This window comes from Centrocercus urophasianus, unplaced genomic scaffold (genome assembly GCF_019232065.1).
Source record: "Centrocercus urophasianus isolate 14NV4802_14NV808 unplaced genomic scaffold, USGS_Curo_1.0 seq_9, whole genome shotgun sequence".
In the NCBI taxonomy this organism is placed as follows: Eukaryota; Metazoa; Chordata; class Aves; order Galliformes; family Phasianidae; genus Centrocercus; species Centrocercus urophasianus.
Window position 1 is genome coordinate 27,175,173 of NW_024885532.1, and position 10,615 is coordinate 27,185,787.

A 10,615-nucleotide genomic window follows, 5' to 3' on the forward strand; every position below is an offset into this window, starting at 1 on the left:
GAGGTGGGCTTTTGTTTTGAAATGCCTGGATTTATCCTTCATGGACTTTTCTCATTATTATGCTGTACTGTGAAATGGTTCGTGTTTGCACTTGTGACGATAAAAAGTTCTGTATCTTTACGCAGTATCTTCTATGTGAAAGATTTCAGCATGTTTTGGAGTCATTAATCCTGCAGTGCACAGTATGTACCATTATTCTCATTTTAGGCCTAGGAAATTGAATCTGGAGTAAACGGGAGTCTAGAGAAGTCGATTTTTTTCCCCTTTTTTCCTGATAGGGTCACCTTTGTCAGTTTTGCTAAGCCACTGTAAGGTTAGTTTTATCTCTGTGCAATGTGTTCTAAACAATGGATGAATCTGAATACAGAAATGGAAAATTGAATTGCTGATAGCTGTGGTCAGTGAGTGAATGGGGCTGAATGTCAGAGGAAGATAGGATTAGAGGTGAAGGCTTTAATCTGGCCAAACTTTTTGCTGCAGTACAGAATGTAATTGGAATTTGGACCTCCTGGTTGTAGTGTGTCTATAATCGATGGGCCAAGAAATTTGATCTCCTAACTCTAGGGACTTGGGAGCACACTTCCCTTACGTGGTTGCTCCTTATGTGTAACTCCACTGATTTCAGCAAGTTGTGACTTTGAAGTAACTGTGGCATTTGAAGTGTTGAAGCCTTACTCTTGCTGGAAAATATGAATTAAAAACACAAATGCTGGTAAGCAAACATTATTTCCCAAACAGCCATTCAAATTTAATTCTCATTATGTACATGGTAGTAAACCATGATTTTTGTTTACAGTAAATCAGTATAGCAGCCTGGTCTTCTTCTATGGCAGAATGAAAGTATTTACTGGATAGACATTGAATGTGTGGCTGAGTATTAAGTAATTAGGCAGCATAACCACAGACTCTAGAGAACATGGGTTATGAGTTTCCTCATACTCACGGTATCATTAACAGTAAAAGAGTGTTTTATTGCTTAAATACTTTGTTTAAGGAGTTCCTCATATAGATAACTGAGTAGATGGTGCAGTTCACAGCTTCCCTGATTCCTATGATACTTCATTTCCTCTGGTAATATCTACTGGTAATTTCTACTGGTACAGACGAGATGCATTACTTCTTAATACATTTCCAGTAGTGGAAGATGCCACACAGACATTATTAGGAATGTGAGATGGACGCAACAACTAACCAATAAATAAATAATGAAATGAGCTCCTATGCTTTTAAACTTCTGCTCTTACCGCCAGACCGGTGTCAAACATAAACAGTGATTTGAAATAACTGGTTGGAAGCAAAGTAAACCACACGAATGAAAATCACATCTAATTGCAACAGTTTGATCTCGTCACAAGCAAGTGTCAAACGAATGGCAGACATCTCTGGATTAGATAATGAGGCTTTTCAAAGGTGGCAGTATGTTATAGTTTAATCCTTTCATCCAAGGATACAAACATCTTATGTGGTTCCTTACACATTACAGCCTGGAACCCAGTTTTTCTGGACTACATTTGTCTGTCCTGTAAACAACTAAGAACCAAACAGCTCAAATGAGTATCTCCTCTCTACAGGAGCAGCATGCAGATGGAAACAGGCTTTCTACATGCTTCTTTGTGAGCATTGATGCATCCCTCCTCAGAAGAGGCTCGCTCAGGCCACCCTGTCCTTTCAGGACTGAGAGAGAACGCAGTACTGACTCGATGCAGACACTGTATGCACCTAGGTATGGGATGCTAATCAGCTGCTTGTGCTTTTGGGGTATCTGGGCAGTTTGTAGTAGAGATAGAGCTGGGCTCCCAGGTGCAGGTGCGGTTTCTTCTTTTATATCCACAATTGCTCTGGTGCCATGGCCTTGTCTGCATTTGAGAATCTCCACTACCCCATCAGAATTTGGGGAAGCACAACCTCTCTCATTGGAAGCAAAGAGCAAGTTCAAATCCACCTGGTGAGACTGAATGTGTACAAGACAATGGGGCTGGATTGCATGCATCCCAGTGTTCTGAAGTTGCTGGCTGATATAGTAGTCAAGCCACCCTCCATCATATTCAAAAAGTCAGAGCTGTCAGGTGAAGTCCTTGGTGACTGGAAAAAGGGAAACGTCATGCCTATGTTTAAGAAAAGGAGAAAGGAAAATCTGGGAAACTACAGACCAGTGAGGCTCCCATCTGAGCCTGATAAGATCATAGAGCAGATACTCTTGGGAACTATGCAATATGAGGTGATCAGTGACAGGCAGCACAGCTTCACCAAGGGTAGATTGTGCCTGACCAATGTGGTGGCCTTCTACAGTAGAGTGATGGCATCAGTAGACAAAGGAAGGGCAACTGATGTCATCTACCTGGACTTGTCCAAGGCCTTTGATGTGGTCCCACATCTCAATCTTTTCTCTGAATTGGAAAGATACCAATTTCAAGGGTGAACTGTTAATTGGATAAGGAATTGGGTGAATGGTCACAGCCAGAGGCTTGCGGTCAACGGCTCTCTATCTAAGTGAAGGCCAGTGATAAGTCATGTCCCTGAGCGTCTGTCTGGGGGCTGGTGCTCCTCAACATCTTTATCAGTGACATAGATGATGGGATGACTGACTTAGTAATGGATTGGTTTTTATATGGTCTAGTAGTGATAGGACAAGGCCAAATGGCTTTAAACTAAAATGGGACATTCAGATTGGCTATCAGGAGGGAAGTCTTTATTCAGAGGATGGTGAGGCACTGGCACAGGCTACCCAGAGAAGCTGTGGATGCCCCATCCCTGCAGGCAGTGGATGGGGCCCCGGGCAGTATGATTTGGTGGGTGGCAACCATCCCACAGCAGGGAGTTGGAACTGGGTGGGCTTTAAAGTTCTAATCTAAGCCTTTCTGTGTTTTTGTGAGTTAATATCAGTGGGTTCTTTAGTGCAGTCTTTATCTTGCAGATGAAGAAGAACTTAATTTCCAGGCTGGTAGAGTTCCTACACACTGGGTCCCACGTAATTTTTTCATCCCTTTTATTTTTGTCTGGTTCTAGACAACCTTGCTTCAGCATCCCAGCTCTGCAGTGAGCAGGGTAGTATGTTTCTGGTGCTGAGAAGTGATGTGAAGATAAATATACCAGTGGTGAAAGCAAGCTCACTGGTAAAAATGCAGTGAGCCTAGACAAGCCTAACCTAACTGAAATGGGTGTTTTATTTATCTTACAATGAAGAAGGATGACATGTCAGCCATGTTGGTGCAGACTCTCAACAGCTGTAGCTGCCATATCTGATTGAAAATAATTACTGGTGAATATCCATGTCATGTTATTCTCCAGGGAGCACAACCCAGCAGTGCCACTCCAGTTTTTGAGGGAAAAACTCAACGATGGAAAGAGGACTCTCCTGTGAGGTGTGGCTGGGCGCACTCTTTGTTTCCCACTGCCCTGCACCACAGCGCCAGCTGCCTCCTGCAGCGATCCGAGCCCTCTCACAGACACATATCTCTTGGAGAATCTGCTCAGGAATGATGTGGTTTGACTGAGCGCTGTAGGCTGGGGAGCAGAGAAGTCATGCACAGCTGAAGAGTTATTCTGGGGAGATGGATGAAGTAACAAGGAGTGCCCCTTGACTCATTGCATGCTGGTTAGGAATGGAACACTGGTACGTTCTGAAAAAAAGAGAAGAAGGAAATACAAACCTGGGAATTGTGTGACCCAGCCCAGTGCTTAGAAGTCAAACATCTGCGTCTGAGCTAATCCCTGTATGCTCCATGTGTAGACAATGGAAAGAAATAGGAATCTTGAGAGAGAAGTTTCTTATGTTCTAACAGTGAAGATTAAAATGGATCAGAGGGCCCATGAATTTCTCTCCACATACTAGAAAGAAAATCTAGAATAGCAAATTCACAATAAGCTGCATGATGTAGGTTGAATCTTATTGAAAACTTTTTTCTTGGTCTGGCTGGGGATAGTGACAGTAGAGTGTTTGAGCTAAGAAGAAATACTGAGCTGCAATGTGACTCTCCTTAGGGTTGATCTTTTCAGCTCACAACAGGACCTGTTCTTCAAACCCTGTATTTACAGTGTGAGGTGATCTATTCTCAAGTTACACTGGCACTTACAAGGACAAATTACCTCATTTTTTCTTTCTTTTGAAGAGATTTGGCAAGCTCTGTGTTCTTTGGAAATGAAAACAACAAACATGCTCATTATTCTAAAAAGCCCCTCTAAAGTGTATGGAACCCCAGGACACAGGTAGGGAAGTACAGCCCATAGATCAATGAGCTACAGACCTCAGAAGAAATGTGATGCAATCATTTGGTAGGAATGGATAATGTAGAGATCAATATTTTTTTTGTGTGTTCCTGTCTCTTAAAAAGCTGAGCTAGGAATTTACTAATGATGAGTGAGATTATTGGCTGGGCAAAGTTGTTCTTGAAGGATTAAAATAGTTTGCAAGTCCTGCCAGGCCTGCAATGGCTAGCAGCGTAACTTCGTTAGTATAATATAGTTCTGGGCCAAGGAAAATTTGTCCAAATACACTTAAAGTGTTTGGATGAAATCATCTGCCATCAGAAGTCATTTATTTCTTCCTTAGGCTGAGCCTTTCGCCTCTCACTGGCACACGAGCAGAAGAGACAAATGCCATTCCTGTGCTGTCAGATACAAAATCACAGAATGGTTGAAGTTGGCAGGGACTTCTGGAGGCCACCTGTCCCAACCCTACCACAGCAGGGTACCCAAGGCCACATCCAGGCAGCTCTGGTAGATCCCCAAGGAGTCTCTGGGCAGCCTGTGCTGGTGCTCAATCTTCCATACAATGCGGAAGTGTTCCCAATGTTCAGAGAGAACCTCCTGTGCTCCACTTCGTGCCCAGCATCTCTGGTCCTGGCCCTGGAGAGAGCCCCACAGCACTGGGGACCCAGCAACCAGCACTGCCTCAGTAGGGGAGGACTCCAGCTGCTACCTGTCCTGTCAGATTTGCTCTTGTTGATAACAATGACACAAATAACAGCTCCCTAAAATGCAGGAGTGATTTACTTTAAGCACTTTAGCACCTGCTGTTACTCATTAAGGGATTACCATGCCCCAGATTATTACTGGCTGCCCAACGCCGATGATTTCAGCACACAGCACATTCCTACCATTTCCCTTCTAATGGATGCTTGCCCTCGTGTTCTGTGCTATCTACAGCATGTGATTTCCCACCATAACATTTCATAGTACCACAAACTGATTCCTTCATCCTGTCACATTAAAGCTGGTCACCTGCAAGCCTGAGTCACAGGAGAGCTCAGCTGTTCTGTGCTGCTCTGGTGGCTTCCTGGCACCATCTGTTGTCTGATGCCGGCGCTGGTCACTGCCGTGCCCTGCTGAAACTGTCTTTCCTCCCCTGGCCTAACCAGCAAAGCATTTACCAGAAATGCCTTGAATTGTACTGTTTAATACAGCTGTGTGGACTACTTGTCTGGTCAAGGAATGAACATCAAGGAACAGCAGTAAGTGCCCACGGCATTTACCAAGGATGAAACAAGGAGACGACTGTGCCTGAAAACCTGAACATTGGGAAAAGAACACACAGATGCTTCAGAGGACAGACAGCATCCTGCTTTCTTCCCAGCCAAAGCTCTGGTGATGTGCAAAATAACATTAGGGAAAAAAAAGGGGAAAAAAAAAAAAGAAGGAAAAAAACCAACAGCAGAAGTAGAGGAGAGAAGCAATGTAAATATAATTAAAAGTGACTGCAATTGAAAAACTGCCTTTCACATCTTCTGGGCTGGTTTGTGTAACTGCACCCTGTATTAGTATTGTGAAAAGCTATCTAAACAACAGATTTATGCCATGGAAGAAGAAACAGATCCGTAAAAGCTTCAGTGTGAGTTATTTTAAGGGAAAATGGGGCATTTTTATAGAAACACTGTGGTATTAAACTCAATGTAAAGTTCAATTTATAACAAGCACAAGTGACAAAGCGGGGGGGAGAGGGGGAAACTTACCCTATAAAACCCTTTGAAAGGTTTACTTAAGAAATACCTTTGAGGAACTATTTTAAACCTGGAAGAGTGCTCAGAGGCAAGGAAGATCCTTCTGCTGTGGAAGAAAAGAGGCTCTCTGAGGGCATTGTGTATTTTCTCAGAAAGACCAAGCCAGCAAGATTAATGGACTGGTTGAATTTTTACTTAAAGAAAGTAGAGAGTGCCAGTGTCCTCCAGTAAATCTGTAAGATTTTGGTGTTCCTTTTGAGAGGCAGTGTAAGCACAGTCTGATATGCTTGCCCAATGTGTCTGTGCAAGGAATGTCCAACAGCTTCCTGTGGCTTACCAGAGAGGTATCCAGAGGCAGTAGTACACAATATGCTGTTAAGTTTTGCAGTGAGCCAGATTTTCAAAGGACTTCATGGATTAGTCTCAAAGAGGACCTAAATCATACGGGGATTGAAAGTTAAATACCAGAATGGGAATTTATGGTGCTGAATCTGCTTCTCGTGTCCTCTGTACAGTGATTTGGGAAAGTCAGAAAGGAGAGGATGAGATTTGCAGCGCTTGAACGCTGACTGGGGAAAAGCTGAAAGCAGCCAGGCAGTAGTCCAGTTATTGGGATTGTGTCCAGGAATGGTGGAGAACTCCCTTCAAATCTGCTTAATCTTCCAAATCAAGCGGGCAAGTTATTTGTGGGGAGAGCTCCACTTTCAGTTACTGACCACTTTGTTATGAGGTGCAGCTTAACCAGCAATTCTTCGCTGTACTCCATTTCCAATCCCACAAAAGCCTACAAACATTTCAGTATTTGGCTGATTTCTTGTTAACGGAGTTATCTACAATACAGAAATAAATCCATGCTGATGTCATCACCTGTACCATTGCCACGTACATGCTTTCTGCAGCTATCTAGAATTCCGTGGGGTTTCACACAGGATGCACTGCTAGAATGTTTCAACAGAATAGGAAGGGAGGTTAAATACTACCTTATGTTATGAGATATATCTGTACAGAAAAAATATGAGAGTAATCATAGTCTAGTGGAATGAAAAGGTCTCCTTAATAAGGAACGTCACAGAGGATTTGTTGTAACCTTTTCACCCTCTCTGTGGCCAATCAGTGTTTCTAACATGTATGCCCTGGGAGTGATGCTCTATCTACATTCATTCTCTCTCTTTGTTGCAATGCAGCATTTGTTTAAATGGAACAGGTCGGTCTCCCTGTTCTGCTTTTTCACCAACCTTAAACTCGACTTAAAGAGTCTGAAGTTGCAATTTTGATGATTTTATTACGTGATAGCAAAATTATTCTGTCTGTGAGCCAATCAGGTGTGACTCTGTTCTGCCTCTGTGAGGCTCCACCTGGAGTACTGCATCCAGGCCTGGGGAGCCCAGTACAGGAGGGATGAGGAGCTGTTGGAGTGTGTTCAAAGGAGGGCCACAAAGATGATCGAAGGGCTGGAGCACCTCTCAAATGAAGAAAGGCTGAGAGAGTTGGGCTTGTTTAACTTGGAGGATGCTCCAGGGAGACCTCCTTGCTGCCTTCCAGTACTTGAAGGGGGCTAATAAGTGGGTGGGAGGGACTTTTTGCCTGGTCTAATAGTGATAAGACAATGGGAAATTACTTTAAAATAGGGAAGGGAGATTTAGGTTAGACATTAGGAATAACTTCTTTACTCAGAGGGCAGTGAGGCACTGGCACAGGCTGCTCAGAGAAGCTGTGGGTGCCCCGTTTCTGGAGGTTTTTGGATGGGGCCCTGTGCAGCCTGAGCTGGTGGCTGGCAACTCTGCCCACAGAAGGCAGTTGGAACTCAGTGATCTTTAATGTACCTTCCAACCTAAGCCATTCTATGATCCTATAATTCTGTGATTTTTAAACTATGATGACATTAAAGGTGCCAGTATTAAAGTTGAATGCTGAAGTTACTTTCATGCAACTGTCTCTTCACAGGTTATTCACAAAGCTATAAAATGCAGGTGGATTCTGAGAAAAGCGACTTGATTTTTCTCTTAGAAAAGACTGGAAATGAAAGTCAGCCTGAAAAGCATGAGTCATGTCCAGGACTGCAACTTTCCTATAGTAAGGAGAACATTAGCTATTGAAAAGCAAAGGAAGCACAGTACGAAGTGTTGGTGTTCATTGTTGTAAAATATGTATTTTGCTTTTTTAAAAAAATATATGAAAAAAAAAAGCTATGGAAAATACTTTATGCCAAAGATTATTAATGGCTTTTTATTATTTTTTGTTCTACTTACAAGTCTTGGTTTTGTCTGAACTTTCAGGGGAAAGGCACCATTTCAGGTGCTGAAAGCAATGTTTTCAGTACTAGGAATACAGGTTTTGTTTCCTACAGCTATTACCACCAGAGGTAACAACATTCCCAGTGGGAGTGCACATTCAGGATGCTGACCCACATGAAGGAGACTTGCACAGCATGGGAAAACTTGAGGCTAGTATATGACAAAACCACAAAGATCTGCAGTACTTGTAATGTCATTCTTCTGTGGCTGCTGTCTAACCAAAAGAGGATTCTTGGGTTAATAATATGAGGATTTTCTCCTATTACAATGATGAGTGGTCAGTGGAAGCTGCAGAAAAGCTGCACAGCACCGAGCAACATCCCATTCATCTGGCCTGAGCTCTGGGGAAAGCATTTTTGAAAGGAGAAATTGCTCAGCTAAACATAGATGATTACTTTTTAATTTGCCTTTTAAACGCCATTAAGTAATCAAATTAGCTCCTTTGATTGGGAAAAAGGCTCATAAACCTACACAGCAAGGTGTGCTGGTGAACGAGCAGGAGAGAGTTGGGCAGAAAGTTAGCTAGAGACCAAGCCTGGTTTCCTGAGGATAAGGCACTGGGTGATGAGCATCCCTTGCCATATCCTCTGAAGTCATCCTGTAAGTTTTGGCCTGGCCTAGGTGCCCGTAATTCATATGTGAAACAGCCAGTTATAGCAGCAATGCTTGGCAGCTCCACTGAGGTTCTTAACCTTGAAGGCTTCATTTTACTTCGATATTCTGAATTGGGAATGCTATTATAATTAGAACACTAGACTGTGGGAGATAACGATGGTGTGGTGACTCAATTTCTCACTTGTCTGTGGGATAACAACTGTTTCCTGTGGGCGTTGCAGGAACTGTAGCTCTGTCATGTCTTAGAGGTGTCTCCATCTCCAAGTGACAGGCATCACTGGTGAATGCCTGCAGATGAGTCAGTGCCTGCCAACTCAGGCAGATGAAACAAGAAAATTGAATGAGCGGTGGAAACTGTGTGTGCCTACAGACTTTGTACACCAAAGAAGTGAGGCTATTGAACAAAATATGCTGTTCTGTCTTAGCTGAAATGGATATGGAACATCCAATAAGACTGAATCACTGCCAAAACAGTTTTGAGTTAGAGAGATGAGCCTGGATGAAACTGTTGGCTGCACTGGGATTATTCTCAGTTCCTCTTATTGACCAGCTCACCTCTTTGGAAGGAAGAAGATGAGATGTTCTGTATAGACTTCAGATTTCACCCAGACAGATGCAGTGACAGAAGCCTGTTCTTGTTGCAATGTGAGGCAAACATTAAACATTAAAAGAAAGAATATTTCTATGTTAAAAGTGATGGCAAGCAAATGGAAAGCGCTAATAATAACTTGTAAAGTGACTTCACTTTTTAAGTGGCTCTCCATTTGAACCTTTAAAATAAGAGTTTATGCCTTATAGCTGAACTATAGCTTATTTCAGTTTAAATTCTGCAGGCTTCTCAGTCTAAGCAAGAGGTCCACCCACAAGAAACAGCTTGCAGGCTCAGACCTTTCTCTGGAAGAGTTAGCTGACTTCTGTCAGTCAGCTTGCCTGTGTATTTTTCCCCTTCTCTCTTCTTTATATAGCAATAGCTAGTTGAAAATTTATTTCCATGGGAGTGGGGAGGTGGTAGGGATAATGAAATGAATTCATAAACCGAGTTGTGCACGATGAAATGCATCTCTTGATTCTTACGTGGATCAGCCATTCACATGAGGTGTATGGTGGCAGAGTTCACAGTTAATGGCAGTTAAATGGATTTTGACATTTAAAGGTCAAGCAGCACCAACATGCATTGAGGGAGCATGACCAAAACAAAAATGAGGCACAGAAGTGCCTCAGAAAGAGAATTTAGGAAAACAAAGTTTGCTGTTTTCCTTCTCAAGTGGTTTTGAAACTCAGTAAGGAAAGTTTCACTTGACATGTACTATGAAATAAAGTTCTAAAAGGGACTTATATGCACAGGTCACTTGCTGAAATATGGCTAAAGCTCCTGTCTGTGAGAAGTCAAATAGCCACAGCAAAGCAAATGCAACAAGAAAGAGTTCTATGGCACAGCTGTGCTATTGCTGCCTTCTGCATCCTTCTTTAAAGATATGGGAACTTACCTGACCTGTGGTACAAAGCTTCCTCCATCTCCTTCCTTCTCTTTGGTCCTTTGAAATTTTTGTTGGGTTTGTTTGTTTTTTTTTCATCTGATGTAAGCTTGTAGTTTTAGAACAACACAGTTATTAAACAAGGAGAACCCAATGAGTTGTAAGGGGCTGTTATTCAGCTTATAACTCACTGAATTGTGCTGGTAGAGTATTGGTATGCATGTAATGCTGTCATTTGCACATCAGAGATATGAAACATTTTCTTCTGAGCTCTTGTTGATACAGGGCTTTCATA